The sequence below is a fragment of the Peromyscus californicus genome, unplaced genomic scaffold (genome assembly GCF_007827085.1).
Source record: "Peromyscus californicus insignis strain IS unplaced genomic scaffold, ASM782708v3 Scaffold_21__1_contigs__length_65335640, whole genome shotgun sequence".
Lineage (NCBI taxonomy): Eukaryota > Metazoa > Chordata > Mammalia > Rodentia > Cricetidae > Peromyscus > Peromyscus californicus.
In genome coordinates this window covers 55,264,276-55,277,698 of record NW_026294514.1, presented here as the reverse complement: position 1 = coordinate 55,277,698, position 13,423 = coordinate 55,264,276, and the positions used below count along the sequence as shown (strand labels likewise).

At 40.8% G+C, this 13,423-nt stretch overlaps 1 protein-coding gene across 3 annotated transcripts in view; it reads right to left on the bottom strand.

Moving 5' to 3' along the window:
* Hdlbp (high density lipoprotein binding protein) overlaps positions 1-13,423 on the bottom strand; it is a 77,692-nt gene that overhangs the window by 52,386 nt on the left and 11,883 nt on the right. The window contains exon 2 of one of the 3 annotated variants that reach the window (XM_052750331.1): positions 13,313-13,410. The exons of the other annotated variants lie outside the window; for them this stretch is intronic. The gene's annotated coding sequence lies outside the window, so the exon portion shown is untranslated. The remainder of the gene's footprint in view (positions 1-13,312; positions 13,411-13,423) is intronic. 3 annotated transcript variants of the gene reach the window in all.

Below are 13,423 nucleotides of genomic sequence, written 5' to 3'. Positions count from 1 at the left end.
CCCAACACACTCTTCTGGCTTCTATAGGCACTGCATACACATGGTGTCTTTACATACATACAGGTAAAACACCTACACACAAAATTAAAAAAAAATATTTAGAAGTAGCAACAACAACCCCCAAACAAAACAAAAAAGGAAGCAGTTAAAGAACAAGGTATAGGGACGTCGACTTGGACAATACAAGTCTCATAAAATGGTTACAAGTGGACTGACATGCTACTATCTGCTTGTCAAAATTCTAGGTGAGAAGCTCCAAAAAACCCACATTTCACCTTTGCAAGTTGCTAGTTCCACTACGTTTCAATGCTGATACAGAAACCATCTATTTTCTTTACTGAAACCATATTTTAGGACAAGCAAAATTACATAGAAATCTCTATAAAAATTACAACTAATAGAGCCAGAGAGATAGTTCAGGAGATAAAGGTGCCTGCTGCCAAGGCTGAGGACCTGAGTTTGATTCCTGGGACTCACACGGTAGGAGGAGAGAACAGAATCCTGTGAGTTGTCCTCTGATCTCCACATGTGCATTATAGCACATGTATGTGTACACATGTATGTACACACACACACACACACACACACAGAAATATAAGGAAATAAACTGTGTAAATATATGTCACTGTGATTGGTTTAATTAAAAGCTAAATGGCCAATAGCTAGGCAGGATTTTCAGGGGCATAGAGAATGCTGGGAAGAAGAAAGGAGGAGACAACAGGAGTCAACAGCCGGATGTGGAAGGAGTCAGACACACAAAATGGGATATAGGTAAAAGCCACTTGGTAGAACTTAGATTAAAAGATATGGGTTAATTTAAATTATAAGAGCTAGTTAGAAACAAGCCTAAGCTATCAACTGGGCTTTCATAATTAGTAAGAAGTCTCCATGTAATTATCTAGGAGCTGGTTGGAGGGACAGAAAAATCCACCTACAAATGGTGCTCAACGTCCGGCCACATATATCCACATAAGACCTGAGAAAGCTTAAAAACAGGTTCCAAACACACAAAAATGGAGCTTCCCAGTCTTGTGTCTCTTATGCTGGCCGCAATACAGACACGTGTCTCAGCAGCTGCCTGCATGCTTGAGCCACCAGTGCTCCATGAACTAAGCCATGTGGAGGGTTTAAAGTTTTGCTCATGCAGACAGAAAAGGTTACAGATATGTAGTGCACAGGTTACAGCGTTTAACAATGTGCATAGGCTTAAGGGAAAAAAAATGGGTTTAGACAGAAAAAACTAGTTTAAAAATAATAAAGTAGAGTTTTTAAAGAGAGAGTAAAGTAACAACAACAACAACAAAGCCATAAAAGGATGGAAAATACACAGAGAGTCTGGATCCTATGTGGTGTCTTGTTAACTTTGAATTTTAAAAATGCTAATGTACAAAAAAACAATAGCTGATGAGAGACATTGGATTATGGAAACTGATAAGTTAAACTGACTTATATATTTTAAAAATGTCTTAACTTCAAAATGGAAGTTGGACAATGTATTGTGTTGGGGGAGAGGTTTTATTTGTTTCCACAGGAAATGAAAAGCTGTGAATTCCTTCCAGATCAATAGAGATCAGATTTGACCAGGAGAGACCTCCTGAGTATCTGAGACATGGGGAAGGAAGGAAGCCAAAAGACTACATAGGACAGGTGATACATAAGCTGATCCCTTACATGGGAACAGCTCTGAGATGAGATGAGATATGATAAATCTTGTTGGCTACAGAGTCCTCATGACTTATTACATGCCATCCTTTCATATGGCATGGATAAAGATTTACGTTACAGTTTGATTATACAGTTCAAACTGTATACAGGTGAATAGTCATATAACAAACTTATAGTCATATTAGGTATATTTTCAAGGTTATACAGAAGATAGATATATTTTAGACAGACAGGTGATCTTTGAACACTTCAAAGACCTATAGAATACGGCATTTAAAATATTATAATAACATAAGGCTTTTCACAACAATGAAACATATCTGCTCCCAGCAGCACCAATCTACTTCAGAGATGACGATGGACATCAAAGAACCTCCATATAGAGTTTGGTTTCAATGTGGCAAAAGTTAGTCACTGGACACAAAAGAAAGTACAAGGCAAGGCAGGACAATCCTTCAAAATTCCTGCTTCACAGAAACGTCTGTCAGATATATTAAGCCTATAAGATGAAGATGGATGCCCCAATGTTACAGAGGAACCTAGGGTAACTGTCTAGGCAGCCAGCTGTCTCTGTCATTTCAATAGTTTTAGAAGCTGTTCACTCTGCACTTCCTGTTTACTCAGGTAATATTATATCCTTCTGGGGTCTCTGATGGAGTTGAAGATGAGATAGTTAGAGTTGCAGTTTTCCTTAGTTATGATAGAAGGTAAATTAGGTACAGAGCTTTGGACTCATCAAGAGAATATAAATAATGGAGTACTTTCTACAAACATGCCAAATACAAATGAACTGGACATCGTAAATGTAATCCTTACTGGATAATTGTTCTTATTGTTTATAGCTGTATTATGTTAGAGTTAAAAGTTTCCTTATTTAGACAAAAAAAAAAAAAAAGGGAAATGTTGTGGAATATTCCTTACACTGTGTGAATATATGTCACTGTGATTAGTTTAATAAAAAGCTAAATGGCCAATATCTAGGCAGATTTTTCAGGGCAGAGAGAATGTGGGAATTTGAAGAAGAGTGGAAACATCAGGAGTCAGCAGCCAGACTCCAAAGGAGTCAGACACACAAAATGGGATAGAGCTAAAAGCCATGTGGTAGAACATAGATTAAAAGATATGGGTTAATTTATGGCAGGGTGGCAGATCTCTGTGAGCTCAAAGACAGCCTGGTCTACAGAGCTAGCTCCTGGACAGCTAGGGCTGTTACACAGAGAAACTCTGTCTCGAAAAACCAAAAAAAGATATGGGTTAATTTATGATAGTTATAAGAATTAGTTAGAAGTTATAAGAGCTAGTTAGAAACAAGCCTAAGCTATCGGCCAAGCTTTCATAATTAATAAGAAGTCTCTGTGTTGTTTCTTTGTGAGCAGGTGGCAAAAGAAGAAAAGTTCACATCCATGGAATTGTAAAAGATGAATTAAGCATACTGAGATGGGAAGAGTCTCTTAGTTCAAACATAGTAAGGTCCTATCTCAGGGCTGGATCAATGGTTCAGCAATAAAGAGTTCTTGTTTCTCTAGCAGAGGATTGAAGTTTGGTTCTTAGCACTTACATCTGGTGGCTCATAACCACCTGTAACTCCAGTTCCAGGAGACACAATGCCCTCCATTGGCACCTGCACTTCCATGCAATACTCCTCCCTATACACACACATTTAAATAATAAAAAAAGATAGCTCAAAAAAAAAAGTTGGTCTAGGTATAAGACATAACTCAGTTGGGAGGATGTTTGCCTATTAGGCACCAGGATTCTTTTCTTGTTGATATTTTTATTTTTTAGATTGTATTTATTTTATGTGTAGGAATATTATGCCTGCATGTACACATGTGCACCATGTGCATGCCTGGTGCTGAAGTAATAGTGTGTCAGATCCCCTGGAACTGGATGGTTGTGAGCCATCATATGAGTGCTGGGAATTGAACCAGCATCCCTTACAAGAGCAAGTGCTCTTAACTATCGAACATTCTCTCTAGCACAAGCTCAGGTTTAATGCCTAGCATCTGGTAAAACTAAGTGTGGTAGCAACTCCTGTAATCCCAACACTTGGACACAAAAGCAGAAAGATCAGAAATTTAAGTTCATCCTACATTCTGAAGGCCAGCCTAGGTGATATGAAACCCCATGTTTCAAAAACCAAATAAAAAACAAAAAGATCAAAGTGTTGGAGATATAGTTCAAGTGGTAGAGTGCTGGCGTAGCATGTATAAACCCCCGGGGGGCATTTTGTATCTATTTACCTATGCATTTAAAGGTATGCCTATAGGAGGAAGGGTCCACAAGCTAAATAATGACTTCTACCAAGGGAAAAGGCAAGGGAGCCCCAGGTGCTTCCAGAAGGAGCCACCCAGTGACACTCTGACTAGCTCAGCAAGACTCATTTCAAGCACAATCTGGTAATCTGAACAGCTGCAACAGGAAACCAATACTCCAGTGAAACAATGGACCCAAGCAACAAGCAAAATGACTGTTGAGCCTATTAGATAACTGGTTGACAAAGAACTTCATGACAAAGAACTTCACAAATGATCCCGATGTCACTGCACTGTATCCACTGACCTATCCTAAGTCAGGCATCACTCCTCCTGACCAATCACAACAATCATTCAGCGATGTCTATAAATATTTTTTTTAAATAAAAAAGCTTGATTCCATTTTTAATTGTGTGTACTTGTGTGTGTATGTGTATCTGTGTTTGTGTCTGTGTGTGTGCTTTCATAGAGGTCAAAGGCATCTGGTCCTCCTAGAGAAGGAATTAGAGGCAGTTGCGAGCCTCCTATGTGGGTGCAGGGAAATAAATTTGAGTCCTCTGGGATAGCAGTAACTGTTCTCAATGACTGAGTTACCTCCAGCCCCATGAAATATTCTTGATGACCTCCAAGGAGGGGAGGGGAATACCTGAAATCAAAATAATTGTTTAGACCTAGCTTCCAGCTTCCAATTTACAGGAAATGTAAGGATTGCAAAATCACATTGAAGAGCACCAAAATTCAGTAAACCAAATACAAAATGTTGGTACCCCACAGTGCAGATGCCCTATATGTTCATAAATGAACTGTATAAAGGAAAATTTTGTAAAAAGGAAATGTATTTTTCCAGATTTTCTAAGTGTTAGCTTAAGCCAAATAGGAGGAGAGAGAAGGCTTTTGGAGTTGTTTCATAAGCCAAGCATAAAAATGCTTTTTGTGATATCTGGTAAACTGAATATATGATACCATGATATTAATGAGCTGGTATGAGATGATACTAATAACTTTGACAATGGTAAGGCGGTTATGATTTAAGCCTCACATCTACTAAAGGTAATACACTAAAGTATTAAGAAATGATATGAAGTCTGAAATTGGACTGAAAACATTAAAAGCAGAAACTACTGCCCAGAGAGTGAAGAGGAGAAAGAAAACTGCAACCCGCTGACAACTGTTCAAAGGTGGGCGGCAGTATTCGAAAGACCTCTTTTTTGTGTATTTCAAGGTTTTCCTAAGAAAAGTATTTTTAAAGGAAAAGAAGCAACGAGCACTCTTTACCAAAGTCTTCAGGATGTGACTAAAACTGTACTCAATGGGTAAAACAAACCTGCATCATAAGAAAAATGAAAACAAACGAATTAAGTACTCAGGCAAGACAGAGAAAACCAATACAGTCAGAGGGATTAATAAACAAAAGAACTGGCCAAAGAGAAAATAAAAGCAACAACAAAACCCAGTTTATCCAAATCAGGCCAAGGTGGGGTCATATATGCCTAATAATTCTAGTAACTTCAGAGCCATAAGTTGTAGACCAGTCAGGAGTAAACAATGAGAACCCGTATCAAAAAGCCAAAACCAACAAACAAATCCTACCCCCAGCCACCCAAACCGAAGTGTCAGTTTCTCTTTTTTAGAGCACTAACTCTAGTTCAACAAAGTTGAGTGCGCGCGCGCGCGCACACACACACACACACACACACACACACACACACACACACACACACACTCACACTCACACGGGTGGAGGGGAGAATATGAGAATTACCTATGTCTGGTTCTGAACAAGAACAGCGTTACAAACAGCAGTAATTATATCATCTAGTATCTCCTAAGGAAATAAGAGCTTCCTTCCCTCATGGGGGCCTCACTAATTATTTTGGTATCTCACTGGCAGTAATTGGGTTCTGGGCCCATTAAGAGACCAATAACTATAGTGAAGGGCCACAGCAAACCAGCCAGCATCTATCTACACAGCTGAGCCATTCTATCCATAACACATGGTTTCTACCTGGTGGAAAGGACGGTTTCCCAGAGGAAAACAGGGCACACGTGATTCTGCCTCCCCCTATCCCCAAACAAGGAGAGGATGTTGCAAAGAGATTATCAATTCAAATCATATATAAACATATAAATTTTTAAGTACAACACTAGCCTAACAAGTCATAAAATTTAGAAAATAAAACATTATATCTCAGTAGATCTATTCTACAGATGCAGAAACGATTTAATTCAGTAACTCTGTATTTGTAGTTTAAAGGAGTGCAAACACACAGAGACTGGCAGAGGATCATTTAAAAAAAAATAGTAATAATAATAAAAAAATCCAGAGACTGAGGACATTTCACATTGATTCCTTGCTTCCTACAGTTTAATCTTAGGAAATGTCTACATGTACAATATTTCCCAAAAGTAACCTATTATATTTAGTGAAAAGTTACAACTATACTAGAATGAGCAACAAAATTATAAGATGTTATCATCAAAGACTGGCAAACATGAAATCTAAGGAGATACAACTAAGCAAGAAGACAAATCGCACTATTTGCGAATGACATGTCTAGAAAAGCCTCCTTGGTTGAATTGAAGTCCTAGTAGCACTGAAGGGCAGAGTTCAGAGTGCTGGCAAAACTGAAGTTTTATATATACTTCCTGAGTTTATGTCTATGCTGGCAGGAGAACCTGGATAAGGGAGGTGATGCTTGACATCTTGTCTTAGCCCAGGAGATTTTATCACAAAAGATGCTTGCTCTCTTCCTAGTTCATTATATGTGTCTTTGTAAGAGAGAGGCAGAACAGTAAGAGAAAGGAGCAAGCTGAACAGAAAGAGGTGGAAATGGGGTGACCTGGTACCCACTAAGAAGCTGGAAGAAGTAAAGTACAGACTTTTCTCTAAAACCCAGAGAGGGAGTGTAGTCCTACTAGATTTTATAACAGTCACACACACACTCACACACAACACTGAAGTCTTTAAAAACAAAAAAGATGTAATGATATTTAAGCCTATTACTCATTTTGTGAAAGTTCCTGAAAGCAGAGCAGTTTAAAAAAATTATTAGAAAGCATTAAGGAAGCTATTGAGCTCAGCCAGGTATGTACAAAGACACAACCAGAAAACCTCAAGGTCCATGTGGCAACCCACGCCACCCAGGAGGAGAGGAATCAGTGCTCCAGAAGCTTACCACTAGTGTTATATGGACCCAAATGCAGACTGTTCTGAGGGACAGCAAGATGAAAAACTAAAACAAAACAAAACAGAACAAAAACCCTGCTTATAGACTGGTCAGTACATGACATAAACAAGGGCCAAGGACTAAGTGAGGAGGCAACCGGCAATCAGCAATGGCTAAAAGAGAAAGATGCAGACACATGCTCCCTTGTACACACATCCCTACCAAATCAGGACGTGGGACCTAGTGAAGGAGGCCAGCACTGGACCGAAAACATTTCACAGATTTGTACACGAATGCCAAGTTAATTCTCAATATGCTAAAACAACCTTCAACAGAGTCCAGTTCAACAGCAAAATTTATGATAGTAGCTAATTAGTGAGATTTGATGGAGAAAAAAACCTATGATCACATCAGTGCTTTACAGCCATGATCTACATGAAGATCTTACTGTAAAATTAACCTCAGAGCCTGAAAAGGTCTTCAGTTGGAAGAAAACATTCTCTTCCTCCTTAATTAAGCAGATCCCAATCAGAGCTGGCCAAAGACAAGGTGAGGACAGCCACAGCAGCATCGGCACACTGAAAAACACGGCTCCAAAACACAGCATCTTGTCCCACAGGCTCAAAGGAGACTATACCAGGCTTTTGTTGATTTTCTTCAGTAACATCTTTTTTTCTCCTTGCACTTACCAATCTCAAAGGGATATGATGACAACCATTTCTGGAATCTGTGTAAATTAAGTAGGTTCTTGTCTGAGTACTCTAGCTCTTTCGACTATGTCCCCCAAACTGCCAGAGTAAGAAAGCTAAGAGTTCTGTGTGAGGCCACCCTACAATCCCACAGGGTTCACCGTGCAGGCAACAGAGGTAATAGGGAACTTTAGTCCTCTGGGGTTGGCATGTCAGCTCCCAGTAGAAGCAAATGTATCAAAATAGAAGTCTTGTTAGAGAAGAGAAGAGAAAAGAGAAGAGAGAAGTGTTCTTCAAATTGATGTCTCACATAAGATTTAAGTAAATTACATTTAATTTTTAAAAACTGAAAAGCAAACACAATCAATTCCATTTGAAATATATTTTATGTGTGTAGGTGTTTGCAAATATGTATGTGCACCACGTGCATGCTCAATGTCTACAAAGTCCAGAAAAGGGTGTTATATGCCCAAAATGGTAGTGACTTGCCATGTAGATGCTAAGAATTAAATCCAGGTCCTCTGGAAGAACAGACAGTGCTCTTAATCACTGAGCCATCTCTCCAGCCCTGAAATACTTATAAAGAGTAAAATTAACAGCTAAACATGCATTTATATAAAACAGAATACACAGGCACAATGCAGCACAATTTGACTTCATTCATAGGAGCCAGAAGAGTCCCCAAGAAACACTCAGACTTCAGTGCAAAATCTAGCAATAAGGGCACAACACAGCCAGATCTGATAAAGTACACCTGTAATCTCAGCTACTCTGGAGGCTAAGGCAAGAGGATCCTGCCTGGGCAGATGAGACCCTGTCTTTTTGAGGGTAGAGTCGGGTGTGTGCAGTTTGAGAATGGGTCTCACTATGGACCTCTGGCTCTTTCTAGACCAGACTGGCCTCAGTCTTACAGATATCAGGAGCCCTGCTTCCGTCTCAAAGAAGAATTTGGCTGAATTATGTGCACACACATAAAGACACACCAATAAAAATAAATCAAAGAAAGAAAAGTGAAAAAAGTTGATGTGATGGCTATTCTTGGTTGTCATCTTGACTACATCTGGAATTAACAAAAACCCCAAAATAGAGGGCACATCTGTGAGGGATAGTTGCTTCATTTGAAATGGGAAGATCCACTTCTAATCTGGATCTTTGAGGTAAGAAGACACACTGCTAATCCAGATCATTTGAGCTGGAAAAACCCACCTCTAATCTGGACCACACCTTCTGCTGGAAGCCTGTGTAAAGACAAGGAATAAGGAAGCTTTTCTTCTTTGCCTGCTGCTCTTGTCTCACTAGCAATTCCATTCTCTCACTGACATTAATTAGAGCCTACTTCTTCTTTGGGATTTCAGCACATACTGAAGTCCAGTTGAGATATCCAGCCTTGTGGACTGGACAACTCTAGATTCCTAGACTTTCCATATACAGTCCACTATTGTTGTATTAGCTGAACCACGGCCTTTAAGTCATTCTAATAAATCAAACACACACACACACACACACACACACACACACACACACACACACACACACACACAGAGAGAGAGAGAGAGAGAGAGAGAGAGAGAGAGAGAGAGAGAGAGAGAGAGAGAGATTCACTCTCTGAGTTCTGTTACTCTAGAGAACCCTGACTAATACAGTTGAGGATATAGTTAAAGTGCCTTGCATGTTTCAAACCTCAGGTTCAATTCCCAGTATCACAAAACAAACGAGAAAAATGATTCTAAGTTTCTACTCATACACAGTCTATCAAGTCTGAAACCTTATCAAGGAAGGCAGGGATTTAGAATCACACAGTTTATACAAGAAAGGGATCCCTGAGAGAAAACATCTGTAAGCCAGAATTTCAAAAACAGCCAAAACAACTAAACCTGTTTAAAAATCTTTCTACTAGGTCTCCACTTGTATGATTGTTTCTCTTTCTTCTACTTGTTGGTGGGTCAGAGCCCTTTCTCCAGCTACCACTTCCCCAAGGCCTTTGCATGGCAACCACTGTAGTAGCTGCCTCCCTCCAGGCTTCAAACCTCCACTGGCTGAGCTGCTCTGTAGGTGGTGATGCCAAGGAACCCACAAAGGGCCACTTTCCCTCCCCCAGGGGCCCACACATGTGTCCTTATCTGCTTGACTCCAGGTAAGAGGATCTTTGCTTACAGAACACTCCCAATCTCAACTAATTCAATCCCAGTGTGGGGATCAAGTACTGGGAAGGCTTGACACACAAGTGTTAGTGCACCCTAAAGAGTGTCCCTTTAAGGTACAGAGAGCAGCATCTGTAGTAAAGATGACAACACAAATGGATTGTACTTGGTTTAAGTTACTCTCCTCTCTCCAGAAAGAAACCAGAATTAGCGGTGGGCTGGTGGCGAATGCCTTTAATCCCAGCATTTGGGGGGCACAGGCAGGAAGATCTCTGTGAGTTTGAGGCCAGCCTGGTCTACAGAGTGAGTTCCAGGACAGCCAGGGCTGTTACACAGAGAAACTCTATCTCGAAAAACAAAAACGAAACAAAACAAACAAAAAAGCAGATTTAGCTCTGGGTCTAGTCAGTCCAATTAGCTGTGAAAAAAAAGTCTGTCTGTTCTCTCCAGGACAACTTCACAAGGTCAGGGACTCCTCCAGAAGCCCAGTACTATGTATGTCCTTTTTTATCTGGCAGATGTTGTGGGATATTTGTACACTGTGTGAAGATATATAATCCTGTGATTTGTTTAATAAAGAGCTGAATGGCCAATAACTAGGCAGGAAGGTTAGGTGGGATTTCTGGGGACAGAGAGGACTCTGGGAAGAAGAGAGGCAGAGAGACACCAGTGAGACTCTAAAGAAGTTGGACATACGGTATAGAGGTAACCAAACCACAAGGCAAAGCATAGATTAAAAAATATGGGTTAATTAAATTATAATAACTAGTTGAGACAAGCCTAAGCTAAAGGCCAAGCTTTCATAATTAATAATACGTCTCTGGGTCATTATTTGCGGGCTGGTGGTCCAAAGATAGTCTGACAAGAAAGCTTGTTATAGGCAGACCCACAAACCACTGTTCCCTGGCCCCAGACAACCCAAGCGACCCTGCCTCCTCACCCCTGCAAAAGGGTGCTAGAAGGGCAAAGAAATTAGTGCCAATACAGGTGGCTAGTACAGAAAGTAAGAAGCAAGACAAGAGGCAGCACTTGTCTTGCTGCAGAATAGAGCATCACATGCCATCAAGTAATACAGCTCCTAACAACCCAAGGTAGTGTCAAAAGGATTGCAGGCCCTCAACACTTGGGCTCAGACACAGAACACATTGACTCAAGTAAACCTGGACCTCAAGACTCTATTAATCCCAGCACATGTAAACCTCCAGAGAAAGAAAGCTGGGCACTGACATCACTTGATAGCTTTTGGACTAGATTTCTACATATAGCAAGCATTTTCTCAGAGCTTGAAACTGAGGATCTAGATCCAGGAAACCCATTATAATTCATCAAAATGTCAGTTAAAAGACAAGTGTGCCAAATACCAACCAACAATATCCTGTTCATTCCCTTAAGCATGTGCTGGCACCCTTGATAATTCCACTACCCAGCTAAGACATGGGGATCCCAAATAAGAAAATGCTCATTGATGGCTTGCCCTTAATCTAGAGTGGGGGTAGAGGCCTTCATTAGATGGCAGGATGTTGCTGGAATCACTGGAGCTAGATCACTAACCAACAGAATGACAGAAACACTGATATGGCAGGTAGTCTAGACTCTTGAAGGCAGCCACAAGTGGTCTTTGTTCTAGTGTTAATCAGCAGCAGGTTACTGTAAAGATGTGCTGAGTACATGGATGGCTTTAGGGCTGAGACTCGATTTGTTCATTCCCTACCAGAAACCTATTGAGGGAATATGCATTTGGTGAAAAATAAATTTTGCTGATTGAGGGACATAGGACAATTTCACAGTGGGTATTTTTGGATTAAAAATCTGTCTTTATGCAAAGACCTGACTGTCCTTACTCCTGGACTAGAAAGAATGGTGTGGGCCGGGCGGTGGTGGCGCACGCCTTTAATCCCAGCACTTGGGAGGCAGAGCCAGGTCGGATCTCTGTGAGTTTGAGGCCAGCCTGGTCTACAGAGAGAGATCTAGGACAGGCACCAAAACAACACAGAGAAACCCTGTCTCAGAAAAAAAAGAAAGGAAGGAAGGAAGGAAGGAAGGAAGGTAGGTGAGTATATTACCTTTGTAGCCTTGAACTTTAGAGAGGCCCTACAGACACTTACTATGTAACTGTGACTGAATATTTAAATTTGTTAACCTCTAAAATTGAGGATAAGCCAGGTGGTGGCGGTGCACACCTTTGGCCCCAGCATTCAGGAGGCAGAGGCAGGTGGATCTCTGAGTTGGACAACAGCCTGTTCTACAGATCAAGTTCCAGGACAGCCAGGGCTACGCAGAGAAACCTTGCCTCGAGGACTCCCCCCAACCCCCCACAAAGGAGGATGAAAACAAGACAAAGAAAAAAGTAATTACAAATCTTGACTCTGCAGACCTGTCTCCTCTCCTGTACCATTTGGTGTCACTGTGAGGATTAAGTGAGCTCACACATGATGCTTAACCCACACCCGACACAGGTAAGAAGTGCAGATTTTCTATTACCAATATTATCCCTGAGAACACTTATACTGCAGGCAACACAGCACTAAAATCCTATCTGCATCAGCTTTACTCCACCAGCCTCTACTCCCTGAAGCTGGAAAAGAGGGGCGGTGACTAACTGACCCTTCAAGACAGTACTTCATCACCATAGCACTACTGGTATTTGGGTCAGACAACCTTTGTGTGGCTGTCCTGTGCAGTGCAGGACAGTCTTAACCACTAGATTTGAGAAGTACCCCTAAGATGGCCACTGCAGACCACCTGTCCCAGCTGAGAACTATTACTGGGGGTAAAGAAAGTAAAGAATACAAGTCTTAGCAGGTAAGGTGTTTTTTCCTTGTCCTGTTTTTTTCTGAGACAAGATTTTGCTTTGTGGCTTAGGCTGAGTACAAACTCACAATCCTCCTGCCTCAGCCTCCCAAGTATAGGGATTACAGGTGTTCATCATTATGTCTAGCAAATGAAGCATTTTGTATCACTGATGCATTCTTTTTCTTTTTCTTTTCTTTTTTTTTTTTTTGAGACAGGGTCTCACTATGTAATCCTGGCTATCCTAGAACTTGTTATGTAGACCAAGCTGGCCTCTGCCTCACAGAGATCCTCCTGCCTCTGCCTTACAGGTGCTGGGACTAAAGGCATGTGCTGACATGCCAGGCTTCACTCTTGAAATGAACCACAATGCTGTTCAGTAACAGTTCAATGTACCACTCTTAAAATGATAAATTAAATCTTAAAAACTAAATTTCTAATGAACTGAGTCAAATGTTATGAGATTCCTGAGCTATAAAAATAAACCCTCTCAGAGACTTATTTCTCCACCTTTAAACTAGAAAGGCAAAGTCTGGGGACATAAGCCTGAGAACCTCTGTGTAGATCTCCAATACTCACATAAAAGACACAACACCCACACATACCGCACTTGGGTTTGGAATGGGCAGACAGGCAGATCCCAGGAGCTCCATGGCTAGCCAGTTTAGCAAATCTATGAGATGCAGGTAGAGAGAGAGAGAGCCTGTCTCAAAAAA